Source organism: Haemaphysalis longicornis, unplaced genomic scaffold, assembly GCF_048455015.1.
Source record: "Haemaphysalis longicornis isolate Haplotype H1 unplaced genomic scaffold, Haemaphysalis longicornis Haplotype H1 scaffold_2, whole genome shotgun sequence".
NCBI classification, from domain to species: Eukaryota; Metazoa; Arthropoda; class Arachnida; order Ixodida; family Ixodidae; genus Haemaphysalis; species Haemaphysalis longicornis.
Window position 1 is genome coordinate 219,615,216 of NW_027526295.1, and position 14,480 is coordinate 219,629,695.

A 14,480-nucleotide genomic window follows, 5' to 3' on the forward strand; every position below is an offset into this window, starting at 1 on the left:
GGTTCTTCGTGAGGCTCCTCTCGGCTTGACCATACACAAAGTCTACGATCTTGGCAAATGGAAGGAATACCAGGAGGCCTGCTACCATGTGGCGCGTGCATAAAGGGTTTGCGATGTGCTGTCGGGCCTTGTCGACTTATTGGACTCAGTCTCGGGTTAGAACAATTGGGTTTGCCATCAGGCAGCCTGCGCACTCGAACATTCACACCTAGATCTACTCGCTTTCATTGGTTCACACTAGTTCGGCACTTCGAATAATCCTGTCCAGATCACATGTATTGCTAACGCGTTAGATTTAAAATAAAGCTTTAATACGAAAAAAGGCGCTATTCTAGCCACTGTACTATAACTACGAATTACTGTACTGTGCTGCTGTTGTAGCTCAATCCAAACGGCGTGAAAACATCGGGTGCGAGTGAAGAAAACTCATCACCAATCGCGTTACTCCCAGCCCATCGGTCATTTCGGGCGCGTATTTTGTTATTCCGCGCACGCATCTCTTGAGCTGCGCGAGATCCCAGACAGAGGGCAGGAGGCGCGCACGCAAGAATAACGACCATAAAGGACGGCGAATGGTGACCGAAGGCGCTCTCTCAGCGGGCGACTCGCCCACGTAACTCCGCGCGCGCGCGCCAGAAACGAAACTCTTGCTCGGCCGCCGCCCATGAGAACTCGCTCGAGCGGCGCCGCACGCAACCGCAGACACTCGCCAGCAGCATCTCGCCACTTTTCGCCGCCACTTTTGAGCCGCGCCCCCCACGCAACGCTCGCTCGACTGCTGCTGCTGCTCGCGGAACCAGTGTCAATTAATTTCTCGCCCTTCGCTGTTTGCTTGTCGCGCAGCAGCAGCGTGTCACTTCTTCGCTTGTGTTCGGTCCCCCTCTATCTGCGCGCACCCCTCCCCCTCCATTCGTCTCTCGCCTGACTTCCTGCGAGGCAGCTCTGTCGTTCTCTCTGCGGTCTCCCTCGCAGCAACCGTCACTGAGCGCCCGTCAGATATCCGGGAAATTACGAGATCCGACGCGCTCGGCGTCGCTTGTGCTGCTCCGCTCCGTCAGCGAGTGAACGACATCGCCGCCCGTGCCTGCCCACACGAGCGAAGACCGCAGTGCCTCTGAGAAAGTTAGCCGGTGCTCCACAGACGCTGTTGACAGGCCAGTTGCGGGTCGGCGTCGAGTGACGGAATGCTGCTTTGAACAGGTGAGTGTGCGAAATGCACCCGCAGTTTCGTTTTGCGGCGCTACCGCTTTCTAAAGTTAGTTCCGCTTTTGCCGCGGCCAATCTGGCGTGAGAGAGATGATGCCTGCACGTACGGCAACGCATTCCCATGCGTCAAATGAGCTCGTAGTCGCTCCGGCAGACGTTCTCCATTTGCGGGAGCGCGTTGGCCAGCCATTTCAAGGATATGTTTCTCAAGAGCCGCACTTCAGCAGCATTTGTAAGGTTGTCACCTGGTTGCTTTTCGACCGGCGAGCCCTGTTTTCGCGCAAGATCGACCCCGATACTATCGGGTGTTTTCCGGCTTGACCGACTGAACACTTGTCACAACTGTGCGCCGGTACTGTACTCCACCGTACCCCACACCACACCAATTTAACGGTTTTCGTCCTCCTTCTCTTGCATCTTCATCTGCCACTTGTTTGTGTACGTTGTTTCTCTTTTGTGGTCTTATCATCCACTGCTATGCCGCGCTGGGTTGCTGTTGTGCAACTTCCCCACCCTACTCTAGGGACCAAGGAAGAGGTTGCCGGGACGTGAGTTCGGTCGGTTTTGTGTCTGAATTACCCCTTTTTGCACGGCAATCTCCCTCCAAAATTAATATAATATTTTAACCCTTCCCCTGCCGCTTCTATGTAGGGCGAAAGGTTGCAACCCCAAGTGCAAGCGATTCCGGTGAAAGCCTCTCGAACCGCACTCCTTGTTCCAAGAGTGACACAACGCGCGCCCTTCAATCGTTCAGTTCCGCGTTCATTAGCGACTTGCCCCCTGGCCGCATTTCAGAAAATCGGCGCCGTAGTCTGACAGAAAATGAACATCGGCAGTATGCGGACGTCAGGGTGGTGGTGGGGAGGCGTTACGCCCACACACTGCACATTTCCAACATACCTGGACGCGCTACTGTCCCCAGGGCTCTTTGTTACACAAACGTACTTGTATGTTAATCCACATTTCTCAACATGCAACAACATATTGGAACGCTTGGTATGTGCATGGTTGCTTCTGGATGTAGGCATATAGGCCTTATCGCTATAGTGAGCGGAAGGGTGTTTTTTTTTTTTTTTTTAATCCAAGAACTGTTAGTGCTCCTGTTGTTACATGTTCTCCATGCTCAAGGTGCTGCTTTCGATAGCCAAGGCGCACACACTACGCGTGCTAACTAGCAGTTGTTCCCAGTGAATGCGCACCGTGGTCGGGACAAGTGCTTATCATATCTTGTTCCGGAACGGTCCAATTCCAAGTTCAAGCAGCCCAGTTCGTTCGCGTGCGAGGCGCGTCGCAAGACACGGAACAGGAAGGGGGCGGGATGGTGGAGGCCGCTGTTCTTCCTGCACGTTACGTCGACTTTGGTCTCGTTCCTTAATAGGGCGCCTGACGCCAATGTTTCCTGCACGTCTGCGTTCGTTGCAGCTGAGCTAATACAGGAACAACCAAGACATCTTGTTGTCCATCACGCCGTTATTCGGAGCCGCCTGATGGAGGACTCATTCTGAGAACCGGAGCCGCCGACACCCGAATTGACTCAGGGTCAACAAAAAGTTACTTCGGTGCACCTACACTACTCTATTTTACGTATTCGACCCGTGAACTTCGCTATGGTACAGCAAGCGAACAGAAACCCGGCAACGCAAAATAAACAATACACTGTTCAAGTTGAAGCAGAGAAACAAAAACTTGTCTTTAACTCAGAGTGGACACTTGGGGTGTCGTTCATAACGGTCGTGACCCGCAAATCCCTATATCATCGCTTAGCGCAAGTGGGACACGGAAACTGCCTTAAGCTTATTGTTTACGCAGGGTTAGTAATATTCGGAAAAAGTTCATAAGGAGCGATTATATATTTGTCGCCAGCGAAGGGGCCCTTACAGAGTGAACGGGGACGAAATGGGCTGGTTTTGTTTATTGTGACACTTGAAATCAGCAATAGAAAGTTAATGAGTGAGCCTTCGTGAATTCGCTAACCAGCAAAGACCACGAATGTTCTCACCGACGCCGCTGATGCTGGGCTCCAGAAGTGATCGAGCACAACCTCTGAAACCCGATTCGGAATATTAATAAGAGTATCTTATGAAGCGTCATGTACGTCCGTTAGTTTTAATTTTATACCCCTTTAAGCGGCCACCGTATAGCTGGGGGTGATGTCATGGTGATGTGTGTGTTGCGTTCACCTAGCTGCACGCATTTCTTATTAGAGGTTGCATTATAGCGACACAAACCACTGCTTGAGCGCCGCTCACCTTTACGGAGCCACGCCGTGGTAACTTAATTATAGCTCACTCACTCGCTCTCATGCACTCCTTCGTTCCCACTTAAAATTAAAAAAAAAAACAGGCACTTTTTTTCACAACGTTCATGGAAGACGACAATACGTCATGGTTCATTCGGAAGGTTTCCGCATAACCATCAGTTATGCCTATTTTATCGCAACTTCAAGCAATTATCGGCTGCTGCCATAGCGTAGAGGTTCCGTTTAAGGCTACCAATTAAGCAATTATACCAGATTGTAATGAAATCAAATCAGAGTGTGGCTATACTCACCAGTCGCTTTTGTCGCACTTCTTTTGTGACGTCACAGGTACCATAGCTGTGTGATTGGCCGCCAACAAAAGGGAGTGTCAATAAACATAATTGTATAGTTGTGTGCCTCCGATTTTGTTTGACACGTCGTCAATGACGTCACTGGTAAAGTTGCGTAGCGGGAAATTTGAGTTTGGTGATTTGAGCGTGTGTGTGTGTGTGTGTGTGTGTGTGTGTGTGTGTGTGTGTGTGTGTGTGTGTGCGTGCGCGTGTGTGTGTAAGTGCGTCTGTCTGTCTCCCTGTCTGTCTGTCTGTCTTCGGAGTCGGAATGGAATTCAGCAAGCTATCGAAAGCTGGCTTGTTTCTCGAGATAGGGGATGTACGTACATCTCTATCTTTTGTTTGACCCTTCTCAGGCTGCTGTTAAGGCTTAAAATCCTTGGCAAGACACTTGAACGGCATACAAGCACAGTAAGCAATGCCACAGTACAAAATTTGTAAGTTGAAGTCGCGACCTTCTCCAACAAAACCTCCGTTTCTCTTCCATTGCGAAAATGAAACAAACAAACAAAAAAGACAGACCGGGCTCGCCGAAGCGTTGTGGTTGCTGAGACCGCATGATCACGAGTTCGAATGCTTGTAGCGATAGTAGTAAACCCGCCGGAGTTTTTCGCTTCGGTGGGAAAGCTCGGTGCTTCACCGGAAAACGTCCACCAGGGGTGGCCGGCCCTCGATCTTGGGTTAGTGTAGCGTCACTAAATAAAGGCTTATTTAGTGACGCTAGGTTAGTGTACCTCTCTCTCTCTCTCTCTCTCTCTCTCTCTCTCTCTCTATATATATATATATATATATATATATATATATATATATATATATATATATATATATATATATATATATATATATATATATATATATATATATATATATATATATATATATATCCGCTTCCTCTCCATCGTGCATCGTTTCACGCAAAACATTATGCCAGTCATAGAGCACTTCAGGGTCCGTGGCGTGCTCTCCTCCTAAATGGAGGGAAAGTATGGGCAGTGAAATTTCAGCACACATTCTATTCCAAAGCAAAACAGGCAGAGGAAAAACGAGAAATGGAGAAGTTAGCAGCCACTCCATGGAGGGCGGTGCACGTCGACAGAGTTCCTTCCGTTGCCTCCGTTATTTGTCTTTCCTTGGTATATCTCAGCGATATAGTAAGAAACGGGTCTGCTGTATTTTTTTTTTTTTTTTTTGTGGTGCGGGCAGGGGCACCTTGTTTTCCTTTCTTCTTTCGCACCCCTGCGGGAAGGCCGCGCTCTCCGAACTCGCGGGTCGATGTCTCGGACGACGCGCCCATGCGTGTGTGTGAGTGCTCAAGTCTCGCGATAAGGTACTCCAGATAACTGGAAAGAGATGCGAGGAAGGGGAGTGGCCGGCCGAGAACTGTCCTGCACGATCGGAAGGGCGGGGACGAGGCCTGCATGCCGCTGCAAACGGCTGTTTGGCCGCGCTCTCGTTTCCGATTTGTTTGTTTTGAATGAGTGCGTTCGTATTTGGGCGCCTCGAAGTGCCCAAGTGCAACACGTAGCCCCAAAACAGCTCCGAGCTGTTCGGGGGGCTGTCCAGAACTGCTCTCGCAGTAGATAGGCGGAAAAAGAAATGCGAAGCTGCTCTGGGATGGTTTTGAGCTGCAGTCCTAAATGACAAATGGAAGAGAATATGATTCCCGGCTGCGTATTTCCAAACGCTTCGCTGCACAGATCACCCGCGTGACATATCTGTTCGCGCGATGCAGAACGGTAATTAAATGCCGTCATTTACTGCGCCGCAAACATAAAGCGGCCTAACACATACCAAATAACTATTATTAACAAAAACAACACGTATATTTGTGTTTAGAAAAAAAAATTTGAAAAAAAAGGTAAGTAATGAAAAAAAATTCAAGGGATAAATTTGCTTGGGCTCGAACCCGAGCCGTCAGCGCCAGTACTCAGTACTTTACATCGAGGCCACAGAGCCCGAAAGGTAGGCTTCTTTCAGAAGGTGCTCAAAAGAATAGCGCGCGCAGTGACATCACACATGTCACTTGGGGGCACTGTGCAGTGAAGCGTTTGGAAACACGCTTCCGGGGGGAAGGCTCCAATAAGGAGCACGACGACGACAGTGGTGGTGATTATTACGATGCTTATGATAATTGGCTGATCCGCAGTATACCCGGGGGCGGTGGCATGTTTTGCTTTGTCGGGGGATCTTATGTCATTGTCAACATCTTAGCGTTATCAGAAGATATTTGCCGATATCTGGTAGAAGTGTCCAGCTGTTCACTCGTGCGTGTCGATGGTATTCGCGTCTGCTTGCACGTCAACACTTTTTAGGTGCCTTCTTACGAACGCGCGTACATCTATGTTCGACCCTTCTTTACTGTGCGATTTTTCAAACGACTCCCAGCAGATATTCCACTGCACTATATAGCTGTGTGACGATCCAAACAAACGACGAGTGTAAGTGAATATGACTATTTGGGAGCCTGTATAAATGAAGGAAGGTGTTGTTTAAAGCACCAATATGTGCACGTTAAAATCAGAGGAGAACTAAACGTGGATGTGAAACAAGGGGGGAGAAAAAATACGAATGGTGGTGCAGAAATGCGTCCTAGCACCGGCACCTGATCTGCTTTTCAGGTTTAGGAGGGAACCAATGAACGCTAAGCCAGGTGGCATTATACTGCTTTAAAGGTCTATAAGTGAATCAAAGAACGATAAGTCCATCATGGGCATTATGCCGCTCGTGGCAAAGCCACGAACAAAGTAGTGCAGCGATAATAATAATAATAATAGAATTCTCCTCAGTTGTTTGTGCTGATATTTAAAAAAAATGTCCGTGGCATCTTGGCCACAAATATTTGCGGACATCTGCGCGTGGTCTGCGTGCAATAATACCACTGTCTCGCCGCTGTGTAAATCCGGAATGCTCCACAGAGGAATGAAAGCTTCGATGCAACGCAAAGCGGAACGACGCTTTATCAAGCGTCCCATCCTTGGCGGAACTGCGCACATATCACATTCCGTTTATCCGCTTAGGAAAAACGGCATGTGATATGTGCGCAGTTCCGCCGCATTTCGAATAAAGAAATTCGGGTTGCACTGCCAAATGCAACACTGTTTAAAGGACTGGCCCACCTCTCTCTCTCTCTCTCTCTCTCTCTCTCTCTCTCTCTCTCTCTCTCTCTCTCTCTCTCTCTCTCTCTCTCTCTCTCTCTCTCTCTCTCTCTCTCTCTCTCTCTCTCTCTCTCTCTCTCTCTCTCTCTCTCTCTCTCCTGCCTCTACAGATCGCGATGCTGGACGGGATATATGCATACGGACGCCAAAACAACAGCGGTGGCGGCAAAACTGCACGCAATTTAGCGCTCGCTCGGGTACTTATAAAATTATTTCATAATGCTGCGCAATGCATAATTTATGCCCATGTGACTGTGACGTTATATATATTGACCAATCACCGTTTCCAGCCCAGACTACGGCTAAACGCTTGTGTCTGTATACCTGCTGCTGTACGAACAGCCGTGGACCAATGCTTACAGTTTCCACCACGTTTTTTGTACAAACGTGAACATGATAAACAAAAACGCCCGTGTGTGGAGATTTCGGCGCATGTTAAAGCTTCTGAGGTCGCCCGTCTTCCCTCCACGTGCGGGTAACATCGCCGTGTAAAACCTCGGTTTGAGGGCAAGTATTAAAATTCGATTAAGTACGTTTGCATTAAAAGAGACAGCGTTTCATTTCAATTTAATTTAATAGCTTTTAATTATATCGTTAAAATATCTAGTATATGAGTGGACGTAGGGTCTATAGTCGCTAACAAATGAGCATGTTAGCAGGGCTTGATTGATAAGTCCTTTTATTTTGGAAAAAGGGGGACTGGAGGTCGCCGGTGAGAAACAAGGGGAATAGGGAAGGAGGTGGACATCCACTGACTAGCGCGCGCCATGCCGCTAGCAGCGCCGGTGATGAGCTATGAGGTTGTCCGAGTGTGGCCTTATGTGCTTCAGTATCAGGGTTATGAATGAGGAGTACTATAATCGTGTCGGTGAGGACTTAAATCGGGACAGCGCAGAATGAGATGTTGCAAGTTGGCTTCAGACACGGAGCGACACAAGGTGCACATTCGGTGGTACAAGTATCAATTCCCTCACTCCGGTCAGCGAAGGTCTGCCATTTGTGGATTCTGTCAGAGGTAGCGGCCGTGTTGGCCAGTGCGTTGCTGATAAATATTTCTTGAAATCGGCCGAAGGGTAAGTCGTTAAGGAGGAGGAAAAAAAAAAGGGGCCCATCTCCCCGCGAGGGGGACTCGAGTAAATGCGTCGCATAGGGAGTGGGTGTATTGCGTTAACGTTTAGTATTTGGGGAGTTGGTGGTAGCGAATGCGTTGTATCAGCAGCTTCTTGACGTAGTTTGAATGAGTCAAGGATATAAGGCGCGTTCGTAGCCTTAGATTCTGTGTCCGCTTTGTGGCGCAGTGGGAAGAGCACCATGTACCTTGCGTTCCGCCCGCAGGGTCGTGGGATCGAAACCAGGCGCCGGTAAGTATTATTTTTTTATATAGTGTAGGGGGAGGGGTGCGGACCTGTTGTTGAGAGCGAGGAGGGTAGCGTGATGCGGGAGAGGAGGAGTGGGGGAGAGGGCGCACCTGCGCGCTGAGCTGTTGCGGACGCACGGCGGACGCTACATGTCAGTTAAAGAAATGCTCTGCATTTAAAAGAACTGAAAGGCCGACAGGGCAACCAGGTGTAGAACCCGGTTTGCCGCTCTGCACTGGGTGAGTGGGGTTCAGGAATTAAACAGAAAACAGACGAAGAGCAAGAGATAGAAGGGGGAAGGGGCGCACTCTAGTATCGTTTTAGGCACAGCAATCGTTCGTGTAAGTTCGTATCGCTCAGGGAACGTAGAAGGGCTTTTGTCGCCTTCTGCGAAGTCGATGGTAGGGGCTGATGACCTAAGATAGTCTCTACTGTAAATGGTCGATTGTCAATCGGCTCAGCGCGGTGGAAAGCACGCTTCTCTCCGGTGAGTGTTTGTTAAAGATGCCTGGAGGGATGGTGCGTTGCAGCCTCTCACGTTAAAGTAACTGTGACGCCGCATTCCCTCCATTCGAAGTGGCAGCCCCACGGCAAGTCCGCGGAGGAGTGTCCGCGTAGGGGAGGCTAGAGGTGAGCCCCGGCGTCCAGGCGACCGTAGCATCAACCTCGTTCTTCTGTTTGTGCTGGAGAGTATGACGGATGCGATGAGCCGTGACGTAATGCTGTATTGGGGTCCCCCCCCCCCCCCCCCCTTTTTTTTTCAGAACTTCAAATAAGTCAGTGTATATGATGAAAGGTCCGGTTTGATTTTGTAGAACCATACAGATGGCCAAAAGTTCTGCTTGTGTATATATGGTTGCGTGGTTTGAATTACAGCTTCTTTGGTCGAAGGTTTGTATCAGGCGCGAGCCAGGCGAAAGCCAGCGAGAGAGGTGTGAGCAAATACTGCGTTGGCGTTGGGCTTTCGCCGATGAGAGGCGCTGCATGCCGCGTCTCTTTCACGTATGAGACCAGACATGTCTGGTGTTAGTGACCTCAGTTGCCAGAGGTGCGGAATTGTCTTCGTGTGGTACATGGGAAAGGCGAGGGGGATTGTTTCGCGTGCAGTGACACGGGCTTCTATGCAGACGCGTCGGGTGTCCCAGAGCAAGATATCTTGACGCTGTCTTGTGAGGTGCAGTAAAGCGTCGAATGATGACTGGGCATATTTGAGGATGCCTTTGATTTGCGTGTTACGTCCGATGTTGGTGTGAATCGGTGAACTTGGGAAGGCCTGTGATAATCGGAAGAATGGATCGGTGGAGAACTTGCAGTTTTTCTTCAGCTGTTCTTATAAGGTTATGAGTGCACCCGCAGGTGATTTTGCCAACAGCGATAGGTTCAACGCGATAGCCCCCATCGAAGAGTAGGGGCTTCATATTGGGGCCGGAGGGACCCCGGATTGAAGTACTAGGGTCATCGTCGGGCTTTTAATAACCTGCCAGTCTAGGCGGTAGTTCGTTGGCTGGAATGAATCCCCACCAGATTGGCGAGATGTGTTCCTGTTTGACACATCGGTATCAGATGTGACATATAAATTGTTGGCTCAGTCACGCTATTTGTCTGGTGTGGTCGTTTGTTTGGCTTGTTTTAACAAAGAAGACCTGTGCATGTTAAATAAAACCTGCTATTGTGTATAGTAAGATTCGGTACACGCTGACACATAGTCGCCTCTGCAAGCTCCCCTCACTTCGATAACCGCTGTTGTCACCTAGTTACATCACCAATCTGTTTGATAGCACCTATGCTTGAGGGAAACTTGGCTCTTATAATATAACGGTACACCGCTAATACCGGGCTGCCCAACACCAGCGTTTATTGCAGCAAGGCCTGCAACCTGTTGTCGCAAAGCTTGTCATGCGTTTATTGGCTCCACGTTTTTTTTTCTGTCCAGGGAATTGGAGGGGGGGTATTTTTAATTCGACTCTTTCTTTCTTTCTTTCTTTCTTTCTTTCTTTCTTTCTTTCTTTCTTTCTTTCTTTCTTTCTTTCTTTCTTCCATTTCAGCATAAATGGAGGGTGCCGAGGAAAAAAGCTGCAATTAATGGGATGTCTTGTGCCTTTAAATATATTGTTAAGTTGTTAGTGCTTTGACGCTCCTTTATCGAATGCTCGACAATATTTGCATAGACAGGGGCCTTATGCGATACTTACTGCGAGCTTGCGCTGACAGTGCTGCCTGAGCGGGGAGTTCAAACGTCAAACCGCCTAGCGTGCCAACGCACGCTAGCTGCCCTCACGGAATGATGTAGAGAATAACCTGATTCAACTGGGAACTACGTCGTAGCCACGAAGCTCCGAGCACCTCGTTAACTAAACGCGCAAGTGACTGCATGATTCCACCCTATTATTAATAATATGCCAGCTATGTTTTCGCTGTATATTGCGTCATGCCTTATATCCGACTGCTCGCAGTTCTTTTCTACAGCCGTCGCATTGAGAATGCATCCCAAATTGAGTTCTGTGGCCCAAGGGAGTCGCGCATCCGCGTTGCGTGTGCATTGGAGGGAAACTCGACTATGCAGCCGCGTCCACTGCGGGTCTCCAATATCCCTGCGAAGGTCTGGCCAAGTCCCAAGGCCACCACGTGGGCATTAGAGCTGGGCGGTAATTGCACCTCGCGTTGTTTGCCTCAAACGAAGCGTGGAGAAAAAGATGTGCGGGCCACAGCTCCTAGCCAATGATGCCCCACGCAAAGGAATGTACGGGGCGTTGTTCTTTCGCCCCGTTCTTCCAGACGCGCGATTGGATGAAAAGGGCACGCTTAGCGTTGATGTCGTTCGATCTCGCGTAGTCGGACGCGGACACTCCTGAACCACCCCATTTTCTGGGCCTTGTCACAGCGGTAGTGACGGCTGTCCTCGCGCGATTCTTCGCTATGAATGGAGTCGGACGTGAGGCTGGGTAGTGGAGGGGGAGAGTCCCGTTATGGCCGCTTCCTTCTCTGAGGCACAGCGGGCGGCCGGAAGCGGTACTACATCTGATACGTCGCCCCCTACTGCATGCCTTGTGCGCCATGGGCGCTTGTCGCCCCAGGGTCGGAAACTACTGCAGCGGCGGCAGCCGCGAGGGAATCTTGCGCCCGAACGGCCTGGGTTGTGTGAGCGGCGCGTTGCAATGTTTGCGCCGTCGTCGACGGCGGCTGCCTCGGCGACCCCCCGTTAACGACGAGGCATGCGCGCAGCAAGGCTGCAGCGGAGCCGCGTTTAGCACGTGACTGCCCCAGATAACGGCGTGTTCCTTGGGGCTTGCGGAGGGCCGCTCTCCTTCGTTCAATAGCGGCGCCTTGACAAAGGAGCCGTGGCAATCTTGAAAAGCGCGCCTCATCATGGTCGCGGCGGGCGTCAGGGCGCACGATTGTTGGAGTGATGTAACGCGCGCCTACAGTCACTGTAACGAGCTTGTATGCATCCGTTGGCCAAGAACTGTGCGCGGGAGACAAGGCCACGACTTCATGATCACCGTCGATGCGAAGGGACGAACGCGACGGGGCTACGCCGCGTTTAAGCGGCTGAGATAAAAGAATGTGGTGCACGGAGGGTAGACGGAGAAACGGATGATGAGTGAGCTCCATGGCTCGTTTAACGAAGTTGGAGTGGCGCAGCTGTAGTGGTGCAGCTCTCCACTGTAGTGTGAAGAGAGGGGTGGGGGAGGGGGGGAGGTAAACGAATGTTCAGATAATATTCAGTGAAAGTTCTTGAATGCATAGCTTGCTATTTTAGTCAAATGTTCGCAGCCAGAGGGGCTTTTTATTGTTCATGTCACAGTTAACTAAAGATGCTCAGCGCTGAAATAAAAGATCACAGTTTAATTGAAGGCGAAAAAACAGCTGGGTACATTTTTCGTTGACTGGTCGTACGTTTTGTGACAGATGTAATGAAGTAAAATGAATATTGGCGTGTTGGGAATTTCTGGCTACAAACTGACCGTACATTTTTCGTTGACTGGTCGTACGTTTTGTGACAGATGTAATGAAGTAACATGAATATAGGCGTGTTGGGAATTTCTGGCTACAAACTTTGGCAAACAAACTTTGGCTGACCGTTCATTCGAAACCGCGAACTGAACTTTTCTATCCTTCCTTGCCTTCATCAGATAACCTTCAGTACGAGGTGGAGCTAAGTGGACAAGTATATTCGCTGGCATAAGTGTAGCGCGACAGACAGGACACCAGGAAAGAAAGCGCAAAGAAACAGTGATTAGTCAACTTTTTTTTTAAAGGTGAGACCGGTAACAAAATTGATCACATTGAAGGATGAAATCACCAGGTATGGTCTAAACACCTGTGCGCTTCGTTGAGCAAAAACGGAACACAGTCAGCCTGCAGAGGTGCTGGCATTAGTCTTTCGAGGTTTACAAGAGGACGGGTGCATGCACGGGAGAACGAACTCTATGGAAGGCCCAGGTGAATGGACGGCGACGCAAGGCGAACACATGACAGCCATGCCTAAGCGTTCGCGTGGGCACGGCTGAATATATAGCCACCTAAATATAGCCACGGATAGCGGTTGCAGACGACTCGCGAGTGAAGTCCACGAGCACCATACGGCTCGGAACGGCTATCCAATATATATAGAGCATCTGGCTTGCAAATTTCCTAGGTCAGGAGCGCCGTGTTAAGGTGGTACCTGAACGAACAGGTGGTGCAGCCATTCTCGAATCTCACACACGCTCTCGATCAGCGCCAGCCTGTGCGTACAGATATCTACGTCTGCACGCGGCGGATGCTAAAGGGTCGGGGTCAAGCCTTCAACGACGGCTGCGCGGAGAAACAATGGACGCTCGGATATCTCATCTGAAGCTGCACGAGTGCGAGTTATAAGTCTTGGCTTATTATAGAAACGACCCTTGCCATTGCCGACTGAGTGGCTCTAATTCTACGCACCTTATTGAGGGCGGTCTGGCAAAACATGGTGGTGCTGGTGGTGGAAAGCGTTTGTTTGATCCTAAATAAAAGAAAATTGGGTGGCGTGCCTTCTCATTGCAAACGGCCGCAGGGTAGTAGCACTAAAAGTAAGGGAACGCAGAGAGTGTTTGTGGGGCGTTGACGTACGAATGAGACGCGGGTCCTCGCAAAACAATTCGCGTGCGTGCATGTGTGCGTATATGTATACGCCTTAGGTTAGACTCAAATTTCACGTTTTGGAGAGCCAGAGAATAAGATATTGTTGGAGAGCCGCCTTCATTTTTAAGCGGATTTTCTTTTTGGCAGATATACGCACAATACATATGATCACCCGCTGGCTTATATCAACAGATGTCCTCCGCACGTTCAATCAACGGTATGCACTGTGTTACGGATCTTGTTATTGGCGCGTATTTGGAAGGAGGGTTGAGGCCCTGGATTGGGTTTAGGGGAAAGGGAGATGAAAATACACATTTTAAAAATGAGGGTCACACGACGTGGTAGTAGTCGTTCAGAATTTCCGTTCCTGTTGGTTGCAGGCACGGTTCGACTGTTCACACAGGTACTGGTCGGAGCACTGTCAGGAAAGTTCACACGGGTAAAAAGTCGCATGCCCGAACACTAAAAAGCGGAGTCGCTCAGATGTAGCCACTATAAAACCCTGTACAGACCATTTTGGAAAGCGAAGTTGGTGACCCTTTCAAGGGTGCGTGGATCGCCTCTAATAAGCTATAAGTTCGCTGTTAGTTTATGCAGGGCTGCCGAAACTCTAGGAGTTGGTCTCTGCCAGTTGAGAATGCTGAGCAAGATCAAATTAGGTCAAATTTGAGACCAGGGGTAGTCTGTAGTGAACGGAAGGTACATTTAGACGCCGAAGCGTGATTTCTCGTTGAAATTATGTCTGGGGTGTGAGCCACATCCGCACACATCCTGTTGGCGGAGACTTCCTCTCGTCTCGATAAAGTCCTTACGGGGATACATTGGCGCAGCTTGTAATAGTGGTGCAAGGCTGGAGAAACGGCAGAGCTGGCGGCCCCTCTCCCTTCGTCGGATACCCGGCTGTTGCACCTCACATGGATTTCCGAACTTGCTGCTAAAGTTCTCCATGACTGGCCGGCCAGGATCGAAATTTGTCGAAGTGGACCGCGTTAGCACGCGCTAGAACCCGCCGCAACCGGCGTCGCGAACTGGGCTTCTGTAGCGCTAACTCGGCGTCTGTGCTCCCAAC

The 14,480-nt window shown here is 49.9% G+C and overlaps 1 protein-coding gene across 1 annotated transcript in view; it reads left to right on the top strand.

Moving 5' to 3' along the window:
- The first annotated feature begins 597 nt into the window (after positions 1–597).
- LOC144169949 (ras-related protein Rac1-like) overlaps positions 598–14,480 on the top strand; it is a 39,025-nt gene continuing 25,142 nt past the window's right edge. Inside the window, exon 1 of the mRNA XM_077699406.1 lies at positions 598–1,200. The gene's annotated coding sequence lies outside the window, so the exon portion shown is untranslated. The remainder of the gene's footprint in view (positions 1,201–14,480) is intronic.